Raw genomic sequence first — 15821 nt, 5'->3', positions numbered from 1 at the left:
ACATATTTACCATTTCTGGAGCTCTTTATTTCTTACTTTGTATTTAAATTACTATCTGGTGTCAATTCCTTGCCGCTTGAAGGATTTTCCTTAATATTTTTTTAAGACCCATCTGCTAACAACAAATTCTCAATCTTTATTTCATCTTCAGTGTTAAAAGTGATGGCTCTATTTTGCCTCAATTTAAAAGGTAGTTATTCTTTATTTTTTAATTAATTAATTAATTTTATTTTTGGCTACATTGCATCTTCGTTGCTGCACGCAGGCTTTCTCCAGTTGCGGTGAGCGGGGGCTACTCTTCGTTATGGTACATGGGCTTCTCAATGCAGTGGCTCCTCCTATTGCGGAGCACAGGCTCTAGGCACGTGGGCTTCATAGTTGTGGCACATGGTCTCAGCAGTTGTGGCTCGGTGTCTCTAGAGCCCAGGCTCAGTAGTTGTGGCACACAGGTTTAGTTGGTCTTCGACATGTGGTATCTTCCCAGACCAGGGCTCAAACCTGTGTCCTGTGCATTGGCCAGCCGATTCCTAACCATTGTACCACCAAGGAAGCCTAAAGCTAGTTATTCTTTTTTTTTTTCCTCTACCTTATTTATCTCCAGTTTTATTTTTTAATTTTTTAACATATTTATTGCAGTATAATTCCTTTACAGCATAGTTATTCTTGATATAGGATAATTAGTAGTTTTTTTTTTCTTTCAGCATTTTGAATTTCTCATTCCACTGACTTCTGGCCTCCATTGTTTCATTGATGCTCACCTATATGTGATGATATACTTTTCTCTTGCTGCTTTTAGGATTTTCTCTTTCTCTTTGTTCACCCGTAGTTTGATAATGTTATGTTGAAATATCCATCTCTTTATATTTGTCCTGCGTGGGGTCTGTTGAATTTCTTTGATGAGTAGATGAATGTTTTTCATCAAATTTGGTATGTTTTTATCCCTTATTTCTTTATCTATTTTTTTCTATCCCTTTTTCTGTTTCCATTCCTTCTGGGATACTCATTACATGCTTTTTGATATAGTTGTGATTTTCCAAAATGTCTGAGTCTTTGTTCTTTTTTTTAAAAATTATTTAATTTATTTATTTTTGGCTGCACCAGGTCTTCGTTGCTGCACACGGACTCTCTCTAGTTGTGGCGAGCAGGGGCTACTCTTCTTCGTGGTGCACGGGCTTCTCATTGTGATGGCTTCTCTTGTTGCAGAGCACGGGATCTAGGCACGCGGGCTTCAGTAGTTGTGGCATGCAGGCTCAGTAGTTGTGGCTCATGGGCTCTAGAGCACAGGCTCAGTAGTTGTGGTGCACCGGCTTAGTTGCTCCGCGGCATGTGGGATCTTCCCAGACGAAGGCTTGAACCTGTGTCCCCTGCATTGACTGGCGGATTCCTAACCACTGCACCATGAGGGAAGTCCTGTTCATTTTTAAAATTATTTTTTCTCTCTGTTCTTCAGATTGGATAATTTATATTCCTCTATTTTAAATTCACTAATTCTTTCTTCAGATCATCTTGAATCTGCTGTCAAATTCCTATAGTGACTTTCCATTTAATAACACTTTTCAAGTCCAAAATTTCCATTTGGTTCTTTTAAAAAATTTATTTCTCCTTATTGTGAATCTCTTACGTTTTTTATTCATCATTGCCGTACTTTCCTTTTATTCTTTAAATATGGTCACCTTTGGTTCATGGAATGTATTTATAATATCTGCTTTAAAGTCTTCATTTAAATTCAACATCCAGGGATAGTTAGTTTCTATTGGCTGCTTTTTCCCTATTTATTTGCATGTCTCATAATTTCTTGCTGAAAACTGTATATTTTAGATCATATATTGTAGCAACTCTGGATTCTGAATTTTTTTTCTCCCTGATGTTTCTTTGTTTATTTGCTTGTTTCCTTGTTTAGTAATTTGCCTAAACTAAGTCAGTAACACCTACCTCCCTTGTGATAAGTGGCCACTGACCTTTTTTTTTTTTTTTTTTTTTGAGATTCTTGTTATGAGTTTTACATTTGGCTTCCTAGGACTTGCCTCTGTGTCTGTGAAGCTTAAATGATAAGCTGATGGTTGGATAGTGGATGTGTGCAAACACTTCAAGTCAGTAAGTCATCTGTCATGTACTCATGGATCTCTGTATTGATAGAGGAAAGTATTTAAAGTTTACATTGTTTTTGAATGTGCCCAGCTTTTGCTTTCTGCTGAGCTCTTTCACATTTCCTTTGTGCATGTGATTGTTCAGCCTCCGGAATGTGTGGCTAGCTTTGTTCCTCTCAGGCTTCCATTGTACATACTCTCAGCCATAGCCAAGAGTACCCTTGCCCCAAGTGTGAACATAACCTTGGCCTAATTGAGCTGTTGACTCTCCTTGCTTGCTCACTTTTTTAAGGCCATCACTTCCACTGAAACACTGCTGGAGGTGGACATCACCCACCACTCAAGTACCAGTGAGTCCCTTTTGACCACAGCAGAGATGTTTCTGGTTCTAACAACCTTCCCCACCATGGAAGAACCTCTGTACTCACTGAGTTGTGGTTGATGTTGATAAGGGTAGCTCTAGGCTAGAATACCAGAGGGTCCTAGTTTTCCTACCTAAAGATTAATAGTTTTTCAAATATAAATGCTTTTCAAATTGTTATCTTCCTTTGGTCTATTTCTAGGTGACTAAAATGGTTGTATTTGTCAATTTTGTCTACCTCTATAGTTTCTTTTTTGGAAGAGTATTTACTGATTGTACTCAACCATAACTGGATGTGCTGCTTCTGCTCGTGTATTATGTGTACATTTTTTTCTTTACTCTCTTAGGATGATGGAAAATTTACATGTTCTATTAATGGACTTATCTCCATTTTCTTTGGGGGCTGATTATTGTTTTACATTGGTTTCAAATGTGAAAAAAAATTTTCTTCAAATACCCAATTGTCCTTGACTGTGCATTCATAATTGAAAGAAGAAAATCAAAAAGCTGCCTAGAAACTATATTTGGATGGCACTGATTTGACTGGTACAGTTTGCTTTAGAGTGAATAGGTGGGTTACCATGATTATGATGGAAGTCAGCTAAAGGCCAGAATGAGACAGACTTTTCTTTGGGGAACATGCTACCTTTCCTCGTTTTCTATTTTATATATAGTAGTGTGTATATGTTAAACCCAAACTCCTAATTTATCACCCCCCAACCTTTCCCCTTTGGTAACTGTAAATTTGTTTTTGAAGTCTGTCACTGTTTTGTGTTTTTTTTTTTTTTTTTTTTTTTTTTTTGCGGTATGCGGGCCTCTCACTGTTGTGGCCTTTCCCATTGTGGAGCACAGGCTCCGGACGCACAGGCTCAGTGGCCATGGCTCACGAACGCAGCTGCTCCGCGGCATGTGGGATCCTCCTGGACTGGGGCACGAACCCATGTCCCCTGCATGGTAGGCAGACTCTCAACCACTGCGCCACCAGGCCAGCCCCTGTGTTGCTGTTTTATAAATAAGTTCATATATCATTTTTTTAGATTCCACATATAAGTGATATCATAGGGTATTTGTCTTTCGCTGTCTGACTTACTTCACTTAGTATAATAATCTCTAGGTCCAGCGTGTTGCTGCAAATGGCATTATTTCATTCTTTTTTATGGCTCAGTAATATCCCATTGTGTATATGTACCACATCTTCTTTATTCATTCCTCTGTCAATGGGCATTTAGGTGGCTTCCATGTCTTGCTTATTGTGAATAGTGCTGCTATGAACACATGGGTGCATGTATCTTCTTGAATTAGAGTTTTGTTTGAATATATGCCCAGGAGTGGGAATGCTGAATCATATGGTAGTTCTATTTTAAGTTTTTTTAAGGAACCTCCATACTGTTCTACATAGTGGTTGTACCAATTTACATTCCCACCAACAGTGTAGGTTGCTTCCCTTTTCTCCACACCCTCTCCAGTATTTATTGTTTGTGGACTTTTTGATGACAGCCCTTCTGACCTGTGTGAGGTGATACCTTATTATAGTTTTGATTTGCATTTTGCTAATAATTAGCAATGTTGAGCAACTTTTTTTTTTTTTTTTTGCGGTACTTGGGCGTCTCACTGTTGTGGCCTCTCCCGTTGCGGAGCACAGGCTCCGGTTGTGCAAGCTCAGTGGCCATGGCTCATGGGCCCGGCCGCTCCGCGGCATGTGGGATCTTCTCCAAGCAGGGCACGAACCCATGTCCCCTGCATCGGCAGGCGGACTCTCAACCACTGCGCCACCAGGGAAGCCATGAGCAACTTTTCATGTGCTTTTTGGCTACCTGTATGTCTTTGGATAAATGTCTATTTAGATCTGCCCGTTTTTTGATTGGGTTGTTTGGGTTTTTTTTGATATTGAGCTGCATGAGCTGCTTGTATATTTTGGAGACTAATCCCTTGTTTATTGCTTCATTTGCAAATATTTTCTCCCATTTTGTGGGATTTTTTTTCATTTTGTGTATGGTTTTCTTTGCTGAGCAAAAGCTTTTAAGTTTAGTTAGTTCCCATTTAGGTTTTTTTTGTTGTTGTTTTTATATTCATTACTCTAGGAGGCGGATCCAAAAAGATATTGCTACGATTTATGTCAAAGAGTGGTCTGCCTATGTTTTCCTCTAAGAGTTTTATAGTATCCAGTCTTACACTTAGGTCTTTAATCCTTTTTGAGTTTATTTTTGTGTATGTTATTAAAGAATGTTCTAATTTCATTCTTTTCCATGCAGTTGTCCAGTTTTCCCAGCACCACTTACTGAAGAGACTGTCTTTTCTCCACTGTATATTCTTGCCTCCATTGTCGTAGACTAATGAACCATAGATGCGTGGGTTTATTTCTGGGCTTTCTATCCTGTTCCGTTGATCTATATTTCTGTTTTTGTGCCAGTACCATACTGTTTTGATTACTGTAGCTTTGTAGTATAGTCTGAGTCAGGGAACCTGATTCCTCCAGCTCCGTTTTTCTTGCTCAGGATTGCGTTATGTTTTGTGTTTCCATACAAATTAAAAAATTTTTTGTTCTAGTTTTGTGAAAAATGCCATTGGTAATTTGATAGGGATGGCACTGAAAATGTAGATTGCCTTGGGTAATATAGTCGTTTTGAAAATATTGATTCTTCCAATCCAAGAACATGGTATACCTTTCCATCTGTTTGTGTCATTTCCTACTTCTTTCATCAGTCTCTTATAGTTTGCAGAGTATAGATTTTTTGCCTCCTTAGGTAGATTTATTCCCAGGTATTTTATTGTTTTTGATGTGATAGTAATTGGGATTGTGTGCTTAATTTCTTGTGATAGTAATTGGGATTGTTTGCTTAATTTCTCTTTCTGATCTTTTGTTGTTAGTGTATAGAAATGCAAGAGATTTCTATGTGTTAATTTTTTATCCTGCAATTTTACCAAATTCACTGATGAGCCCTAGAAGTTTTCTGGTAGCATCTTTAGGATTTTCTGTGTGTAGAATCATGTCATCTGCAATCAGTGCTGGTTTTACTTCATCTTTTCCAATTTGGATTCTTTTAATTTCTTTTTCTTCTCTGATTGGCATGGCTAGGACTTGCAAAACTATGTTGAATAAAAGTGGAGAGAGTGGACATCCTTGTCTTACTCCTGATCTTTCAGCTTTCAGGTTTTCCTTGTCGAGTATGATGTTTATCATATGTGGCCTTTATTATGTTGAGGTAGGTTCCCTGTGTGCCCAGTTTCTGTTGAGTTTTATAATAAATGGGTGTTGAATTTTGTCAAAAGCTTTTTCTGCATCTATTAAGATGATCATGTGGTTTTTATTCTTCAATTTGTTAATATGGTGTATCACATTGATTGATTTGTCTATGTTGAAGAATCCTTGCATCCCTGGAATAAATCCCACTTCGTCATGGTGTATCTTTTTAATATATTGCTGGATTTGATTTGCTAGCATTTTGTTGAGGATTTTTGCATCTATGTTCATCAGTGATATTGGCCTCTAGTTTTCTTTTTTTTAATTTTTATTTATTTATTTATTTTTGCGGCATGTGGGCCTCTCCCATTGCGGAGCACAGGCTCCAGACGCGCAGGCTCAGCGGCCATGGCTCACAGGCCCAGCTGCTCCACGGCATGTGGGATCTTCCCGGACCAGGGCACGAACCCGTGTCCCCTGCATCAGCAGGTGGACTCTCAACCACTGCACCACCAGGGAAGTCCCTAGTTTTCTTTTTTTATGGTATCTTTGTCTGGTTTTCATATCAGGATGATGGTGGCCTCATAGAATGAATTTGAAAGTGTTACTCCCTCTGCAATTTTTTGGAATAGTTTCAGAAGGATAAGTGTTAACTCTTCTCTAAATGTTTGATAGAATTCGTCTGTGTAGCGATCTGGTCCTGGACTTTTGTTTGTTGCAAGTTTTTTAATCACAGTTTCAATTTCAGTACTTGTGATTGGTCTGTTCATATTTTCTCTTTCTTCCAGGTTGAGTCTTGGAAGATTGTACCTTTTAAGAATTCATCCAGAGACTTCCATGTTGGTGTGTTGGTTAAGAATTTACCTCCCAATTCAGGGAACAAGGGTTCAATCCCTGGTCAGGGAACTAGATTCCACATGCATGCTGCAACTAAGAGTGCACATGCCACAATTAAGGAGCCCGCTGGCTGAAACTAAGGAGCCCACTGGCTGCAGTTAAGACCTGGCACAACCAAAAATAAATAATTAAGGTAAATAAAATTTAAAAAAAAAGAATTTTTCCATTTCTTCCAGGTTGTCCATTTTATTGGCATATAGTTGCCTGTAGTAATCTCTATCATCCTTTGTATTTCTGTGGTGTCTGTTGTAACTTCTTTTTCATTTCTAATTTTATTGATTTGGGCCTGCTCCTTTTTTTCTCTGGCTAAAGGTTTATAAATTTTGTTTATCTTTTCACAGAATCAGCTTTTAGTTTCATTGATCTTTTCTATTGTTTCTTCATCTTTATTTCATTTTCTCTGCTCTGATCTTTATGATTTCTCTCCTTCTACTAACTTTGGGTTTTATTTGTTCTTCTTTCTTTAGTTGGTTTAGGTGAAATGTTTGGTTGTTTGAGTTTTTTCTTATTTCCTGAGGTAAGATTGTATCACTATAAACTTCCCTCTTAGAACTGCTTTTGCTGTGTACCCTAGGTTATGGATCATTGTGTTTTCTCTTTCATTTGTGTCTAGGTATTTTTTTCATTTCCTCTTTGACTTATTCAATGATCCATTGATTGTTTAGTAACATATTGTTTAATCTCCATGTGTTTGTGTTTTTTACAGTTTTTTTCTTGTATTTGATTTCTAATCTCATAGTGTTGTGGTCGGAAAAGTTGCTTGATATGATTTCAATTTTCTCAAATTCGCCAAGGCTTGCTTTGTGGCCCAGCATGTGCTCTATCCTGGAGAATGTTCCATGTGTACTTGGGTGGGTGGAATGTTGTATAAATATCAATTAAGTCCATCTGGTCTAATGTGTCATTTAAGGCCTGTGTTTTCTTATTGATTTTCTTTATGGATGTTCTGTCCATTGATTTAAGTGGGGAGCTAAAGTCCCCCACCTTTATTGTGTTACTGTCAATTTCTCTTTTTATGGCTATTAGCGTTTGCCTTATATATTAAGGTGTTCCTATATTGAGTGCATATATATTTACAATTGCTTTATCTTCTTCTTTGATTGATCCCTTGATCATTATGTAGTGTCTTTCTTTGTCTTTTGTTTACAGTCTTTATTTTAAAATCTATTTTGTCTGATATGAGTATTCTACTCCAGCTTTCTTTTGATTTCCATTTGCATGGAATATCTTTTTCCATCCCCTGACTTTCAGTCTGTATGTGTTCCTAGATCTGAAGTGGGTCTCTTGTAGACAACATACAAATGGATATTGTTTTTGTATCCATTCAGCCAGTCTTTGTCTTTTGGTTGGAGCATTTAATCCATTTACATTTAAGGTAATTATCGATATATGTGTTCTCATTGCCATTTTGTTAATTGTTTTGGATTTGTTTTTGTAGTTCTTTTTCTTCCCTTCCTCTAGTTTTCTGCATTTGTGTTCTCTGTTCCACAGGCTGCAGGATTGTAGTTCCTCTTGTGTCTGGTGTTTGCTCCCTGGTGGGTGAGGTTGGTCAAGGTGCTTGTGCAGGCTTCCTGGTGAGCAGGACTGGTACCTGCCCACTGGTGGATGGAGCTGGGTCTTTACCTCTGAAGGCCAGGGCCATGTCAAGGGTTGTGTTTAGAGGCAGCTGTGGGCTCAGGATGACTTTAGGCACCCTGTCTGCTGATGGGTGGGGCTGTGTTCCCACATTGTTGGTTGTTTGGCTGGAGGCATCCCAGCACTGGAGCCTGCAGGCTGTTGGATGGGGCCAGGTCTCAGTGCCAAAATGGCAATGTCCAGGAGTGCTCACGCTAAATATTCCCTGGGGCCTCTACTATCAGTGTCCTTATCTCCACAGTGAGCCACATATGACCCCCACCTCCCCAGGAGACCCTCCAAGACTTGCAGGTAGGTCTGGCCGTGGCTCCTATGGAGTCACTGCTTTGCCCTGGGTTCCAGAGCACATGAGACTTTGTGTGTGCCCTCCATGAGAGGAGTCTCTGTTTACCCCAGTCCTATGGAGCTACTGCACTCAAGGCCCACTGTCCTTCAATACCAAATGCTCTGGGGGCTCTTCCTCCTGATGCCAGACCCCCTGGCTGGGGAGCCTGGTGTGGGGCTCAGAACTCTCACTCCTGTGGGAGAACCTCTGTGATATAATTATTTTCCAGTTTGTGGCTCGCCTACCCAGCGGGTATGGGATTTGATTATATGATGAAAGTGCCCTTGCTAGTGTCTCGTTGTGGCTTCTTCTTTGTCTTTGGATTATCTTTTTTGGTATGTTCCAGTCTTTTTTTCAGTGGTTGTTCAAGTTAGTTTTGATTTTGGTGTTTTCATATGAGGAGGTGAGCTCAAGTCCTTCGACTCCACCATGTTTTCCTAATCCCCTCCCTCCCATCTCTTTCGATCCCTAATTTTCTAGATAGTTATTTCATATCTTCAAACACAACACTTTTCCCATTTACTTTTTTTTTTTGTTTTTACTCACAGTCAGATATTTAACTACGGAGAAGGAAAAAATAAAAGAAATTGCTGTACAAAAAGGTAGGGGAGGGAGATTCAGTGTTTCTTGGGCAGTCAATTGATTGCATACTTTAGCTTCACTTCTTACTCCACACTTCTGCCAATGATATAGGACATTCCTTTAATTTCAGCATTCTCTGCACACATTCTAGAGTTTTGCTTTTTCCAATCTGTTTTTACCATGAAAGCTCTTTCATCTGTCTTACCTTGTACAAATTTGTAGTGATGCCTCTCTCAGTCTCTTCATTTTTGTGAGTTTACATCCTGTTCCCTCACCCCAACACACACCTTTTTTTATCTCTTTAAGGGAATCTCTAGAGGAGAAGGGGGGAAAATACATGCTTATTGATTTTCCTAACCAAAAATTTTGTGCACATATTGTTAAACAGTTGCAATGTAATGCGTATGTGTGTGCTTGGGTCCTGTTTTCATCTGTCGTTTTCAGCATTTTCTGCATTGCTATATTTCTTCATGATTATTATTTTAGTGGATTTTGAACCCATTTTTAAAGAATAGTTTGTTGTATTTTTATTATTATTACTGCAGTGGTTATTATTATTTTAGTTACTGCATCTTTCTCTTTCTTTACCCCATTCTCCATCCCACCATCAAGCACATTTACCTTTCCTCAGGTAACCAATATTAACAACATTGACAGTTTGTGGAACAGTAAGTCTTAATGTTTTCCTGTGGTCGAACTGATTGGCTGAAAGCTATCAAGACGCACAGTTCACCCTACAGGCTGACAATGTTATCAAGAAAGCAATTTCAGTTATTTATGGGTTTTCCATGAAATCTTGTGATTTCAGCTATGTAGTGTAGGTAATATGTTGTATCACTGTAATGGCTCCCTAGTGTGGGCATCTCCACTTAGTTCTTAGACCGAACTGAACCATTCCTCTTGTTATAATTCCTCTGCTTACTGTTTTGCTCAAATTTAGTTCCTAGACTGGCCAAGTTGTCCATGAGGGCTTTTGTCTGTTTCTGATGAAGTATCACCTGGAAGTCAGCTTGGGACAATGGATGTTAGTAACATTTAAGCACTTGTATATCAGACACCAGAGAAAGTCAAGAAGTATGAGAACAATCAATAAATATCAAGAGAAGCATCTGGAACATTCTTCATATTAGTTTTCTAGTTGACCTAAGCCTATTGAAGAGATCATTTTGGCAGATCACAGATTATAAAATAGATTTCTCTATTAAGTAATATACTTATCATTTGACTTCTTTTCTTTTTCTTTTAGTAAGGCAAGATAAAGAAATAAGTATAGATTTTAGAATGAAGAAGTAAAACTCATTATGAATGTATGATGTAAAACCACAGAAAAAATAATAAGAGTTTAGAAAATATCCTGGATAAACACATCAATATACAAAAATTATACAAATACATACATATATAAACAAAACATGATAAAACCCTTGCAAAGAGATATTATTTATACTAACATTCAAAATATGAAGTTCCTGGGAGTACATCTGACATAACAAGACATGTGCAAAACTCCCATGGGGAAAATAGTAAAGCATTATTTTGTGACAATAAGACCTTAATAAATGGAATGATATACAATACACATGGCTTGGGAAACTCAAGATTTTACAGATGCCCAATTTGATCAATCAAATTCCTAACTGTCTATTTTGTTAGGGAAGAGAGAGTACTTGACAAAAGATTTTAAAATTATATAGAAAGAGAAAGGGCGAAAACTAAGAATAACAACAGTGTATTTTGCTGCAGGGAAAGTCAATTAGATTGGTGGAACCTTACTACTGAATGTTTAGACCACAGACCCACCTCTTTGGTGACTTGACTTGGGAGGTTGTTAGAAACACAGAATCTCAGATCCCAACCCCAGATCAACTGAATCAGAATTTACTTTAATAAGATAACCTGGAAGAGTGGGGAAATAGTTTTTTTAATTAAAACAAAATTAAAAAAAAAATATTTTGTACGTGCCACGCAGCATGTAGGATCTTAGTTCCCCAACCAGGGATTGAACTCGAGCCCCCTGCATTGAAAGCATGGAGTCTTAACCACTAGACCACCAGGGAAACCCCAAAGATGGTTTTAGTAAACAGTTCTGGGGCAACTAGTAATTAAACAAGAAAAATATAATTGTATTGAAAGGTATTGCTTATTTCATATGGTGCAACCATCCCTTACTCTCTGTGATCTACGTTTCTTTAGGAACATTTGAAAAATCAATGAAAATAAAAGGGATGTTTTGAATATCGTTTTCCTAGGTGCATCCGTCATCCATTTGCCTGTAATCTATGAATCATCTTGTTGATAAGGTTTTCTTAGGTATCCCAACTTCAGGATGTCTTTATGTGTTTTCTAGCATCTCTTGGATCAAGTCTGTATATTATAACAATGATAGTACTGTCACTGCCAATGTAGATGACTAATGTTGTGACTATGCCCCCTCCATGTGGCAGTGATAAAGCTGTATCTAATTATTTTATAGGTGTGCTTTGTATATTTTGTGGAAAAAAACTGCTGAAGATACTAGAGAAAGGGCAGCTCTTCTACTGACAACTCATAAGGAAATAATTTACCACCTACTTAGGATTAGAAGACAAGCTCACTCTTATAGTCTTCTGAAACAAAATTAGGTAAGAAATGGTTTTTGTCATATTTTAAATGATTTGTACTCTGCCTCCCCAGTTTGCTTGAAAGCTTCTAGAATTCTATTCCTTTGGCCTCTAAGAGAAATGCAGTTAGCATTTTCCTTTAGGAAGGTAGTGTGCCAGCCAGCTGTCAGCCTTATGATGTGCCTGATCTCCGATGTCAGGGGAAGCACAATTCAATTTTAAACTAAGTCTTCTGTACAATAGTGCAGCAGGGCTGCCAGCATCTCTCTTTATGTTCCTTTCTTTCAAATTCTCCCTTCTACTCAAACAGTATAGCTTTATTTTTAAATCCTTTGTGTAAGATGAAACCACCACTAACTGACTTTACTTGTCTTTAGTTAAAAATCAATGAATTGACTGAAATAATCTGTATTTCAGCTACCCTTTCTCATTTCTAGAAAATAAAGTACCACTGCTTGTTTAACTTATGACTTGTCTAAACATGTTGAAAGCATTGACTATGAGGCATAACACTCAGACGCTGAAAGGGAACTGTGACAAGTTCAGTCAAGAGGGAAAAGAGGAATAATTTATAAAAGGTGTTGCAGATAATGATGCCAGCCAGTTATTTTAAAATGCATCCATCTCACCTTTTAATGAATTAGATTTGTCAACAGGAAATGTTTTATGCACCACTTCTAATAAAAGTGGCATGCAGTGCTTTGAGGTTGGCTTCTTCAAAGCTAGAGTATCTTCAATTCAAAGGTATTTTTTAAATAATAGATATTAAAAAGTATATTTAAATAATATTAAGGTTGTGACACAAACACCAAATGACAAAATTCAGGAGTTTCAAAGCAGAGGCTGACATGCCATCACTATTTCACATAGTAACTGTTTTTTAAATTAGGAGTGTAACAGACTGATTTGGGGATTGTGTGTCAGTTTAACTTTAGATTCTCTTGTTGTTTTGGTTGGTGTCACAACCTTAATGTCAGCTTTTCAAATAGGTTTCTACATTTCCTTTGGTTTGAGGTCATTAAAAAATGCATATGATGAATCTAAGAGGCATAAATAGGTCACACTGAAGTGGAATTCCTTGCTTCTCTGGTATTGAGAGACAGCTAATACCTGCCTTATAAGTGGAAAAAGTTATTAGCTCATGCATTTTGGTAAATTTCTGTTTTTCAGGAATTTGATTCAGACCATTGTAAACCCAAATAACAAAACATGATGTTGGTATAATTGTTTTCTTGTTCCTCTAATCCAAACCATCCAATCTTGTTGGTTATCATCTCTAGATGTTAAGAATCACAATTCCAACAATTTTTTTCTCACTAAAAGTACAAGTTAAACCTGGTAATTATTTCAATAGAAGAATCCTTATTCAGTATAATTAAGTATAGGTAACCCTGCCTTAAATTTTTCCATATGCCAGTCCTTTATAGAAGCACTTTTAAGCAGATTTTTTTGGGGGTGAAAGCTTAGTTTTTAAAGTAACACTTGTTATAGAAAGCAAAATGTAGAGTAAAATCTGATATGTTTGCTGAATGTTAAAAAAAATTCTAGTACCACACTGGACATTAAAGGAGGAGCCTGGAGCCTTCCTTACCCCATTCTGCAAGGAAAGAGAGAAAGGGAGAGAGGAGGGAAATAATAATCTCCCTACCCAAATTCCACCCTTTTCCTTGATTCTCATCTTTCATGCTCTCACAGCACAGGTCATATGTTGAATATAGTTTTAAGTTAGAAAAATAAACGTATCAGAATCTGTCCCACAATTGTCTTTTTCATCACCTGTGTTTGAGAAATAAACGGTGAAAAGAGAGGCAAATTATTTACTGAACTTTTCTTGCTGACTCATAAAGATACTGGCCAACCTAAAACACTTCATAGTTCTCATCTCCTCCTTGATTGAAGCTGCAGGTTTTACCATTCGTGGTTTTTATCAATGACTGCGGGGGACATTAATCTTTCTTTCCTAGTTGTACTCCATTCACTGCCTTCTATCTCTTTAATTTTCAAGCAGTGTTGAATTTGAGAAATTTCTAACAGTTTTCATTTCTGGTTCTGACTTTTCTTTCCCACTGAACTCTCCCATATCACATCACTGTTAAATCATCACAATTCTGACAAGTAATATTCTTTCTAAGCCCCAGTCCTCAATAGCAAGAGGTAATTATGCTGCATTGTACAGTGGTTTGAAAATGTATACAGTTGTCTGTGAAGGTTTTGACTAACTCATCCAAATTCATCTAAACTATGCTAGTGCCCTTTTTTGAACAAATGTTTTAGATCATTATTATTGTTCATACTAATACTAGTTCTGATTTCTATTCGGTAAAAATGAATTTTTAAAACAAAAATGCCTGTTTCTAAATTCAGAGAAAGCTATTCAAATAAATGAGTTGGAACTCAGTATACACCTGCAATATAAAAAAGTTTTCTGGCATAGAAACAAAATAATCTCTTTAAATAGTATAGACCAAAGCCAGCTTTATACAAATTCATTTAGAGTAGTTTCAGATTTATGTAATTAATAAAGTTGGATAGTGGGTCTAACTTATATATTAAATGTCCTTCAGTGTACAGTGATGTTCTAGTGACTGCCTGGTAAAGAATGATAGAATTTTATTTAGTGTTTCTGCTATGTCAGTCAATTCTATAAATGGCTTTCTAATGGGATACAATATATGCTTTTAATAGTTTTCTATAAGATTAAGAGATAATATTTATTGAGTGCTTTCTGTGTTCCAGCAAATATGTTCTAAGTAGTATCATAGAATATGTTCTATGTTCTAAGTAGTATCCATGGATTATCTCATGTAATCCTCATAACAACACTTTAATGATCTCACTATTTTACAGATATGGTAGAGGCACACAAGAAGGTTATAAAACTAGTAAGTAATGGAGCTAGGATTCCAACACTAGCACTGTTACTCCAGATCTCATACTCTAAGCCCCCGCTACTCAAAATGTGGCCCCAAGCCAGCAGTATCACCATTACCTGGGAACTTGTTAGAAATGAAGACTCTTAGGCTCCACCCCAGTATCATAATATCATGTATAATGTGAACAGGGATCCACTATAGACCCAAGTTATCTTGAAATCACTTGTATAAAGAACAGAAAAAGAAAAAATCCCAGGCCAGGCCATAAACAGCAAGTCTTTCTCTCTACTGGGCAGCTAACTACTTCAACATCTGAGACTTTCTTGCAATCACATTGCAGCACACTGCCTTTGAGTACAGACTCTGGACCAGATGCCTATGTTTGAATCTCAGCTCCTATTTCTAGCTGTGGGACCCTAGGAGGGTTACACAGCTCTCTGCATCTCAGCTGCATCATCTGGGAAATAAGGTCTAAAACGGTACTTACTTCACACGATCGTTGTGAAGATGAAATGAGTTAATCCATGGAAAGCTTTTAAAACAGAGCCTGATGTGAGATAAGTGAAAAAATGTTGTCTACTGTAGTAGTAGTAGTTGTTGTTAGTTATGATTCTCATCTTAGAGTCACATCTCATACTTCTTGGTTATCAATTGGTAATAACTTGACAAATATTTTTGTTAGCAGGACTTACCACATAAAGGGATATCTTTGATGTTAGAGTCCAAATCATAAACTTTAGTTTTTGTATTTTTCTGAAAACTTTCTCCTTCTGGCACTTCCCGCCTGTGAGTTCTGCTAAATAACACTTGATTGGGATACTTAACTAGTTAAGTCCAATGCACTCAATTCAAACTCAAAATGAAATATGTAACAGTACAGTGAATTTTAAAATATAGTATATGCTTTTAAACTGAATAAAGATAATGAGGATTGTAAGCCCATTTGGCCAGCCACTGGCATAAGTTGTACAGAAAAATCAGGATGAAGAATGTTTATTTGAAGGCTGAATGCTTTGGAAGCTAGTTTGTTTCCTTCTGGGTGGACATAATTCTGAAGTTAATCACGGTAGTCTTCAGGGGGAATAATGGTTTAGTGTGCAAGTACTTACTTAGCAACTATTTAAGAATACATCTAATGTCTGAAGTGAGATTGCATGTTCCTATATAAAATACCATTTTGAAAGCTGATTTGTGAAAGGCACTGAGATAAAAATCCATGGTGGAAAAAATATCCTGGGAAACTTTTAATTGTCAATTCCAGGACACACACCCAAAAAGTT

The 15821-nt window shown here is 37.3% G+C and overlaps 1 protein-coding gene across 1 annotated transcript in view; it reads left to right on the top strand.

Annotated features, from left to right (window-relative positions):
• Positions 1 to 15821, top strand: part of KIAA0825 (KIAA0825 ortholog) — a 407465-nt gene that overhangs the window by 27803 nt on the left and 363841 nt on the right. Inside the window, exon 2 of the mRNA XM_065874850.1 lies at positions 11542 to 11689. The gene's annotated coding sequence lies outside the window, so the exon portion shown is untranslated. The remainder of the gene's footprint in view (positions 1 to 11541; positions 11690 to 15821) is intronic.

Source organism: Phocoena phocoena, chromosome 3 (genome assembly GCF_963924675.1).
Source record: "Phocoena phocoena chromosome 3, mPhoPho1.1, whole genome shotgun sequence".
Taxonomy (NCBI): Eukaryota; Metazoa; Chordata; class Mammalia; order Artiodactyla; family Phocoenidae; genus Phocoena; species Phocoena phocoena.
Note: the sequence above shows the minus strand (reverse complement) of the source record. Positions and strands in the feature narration are given on the sequence as shown.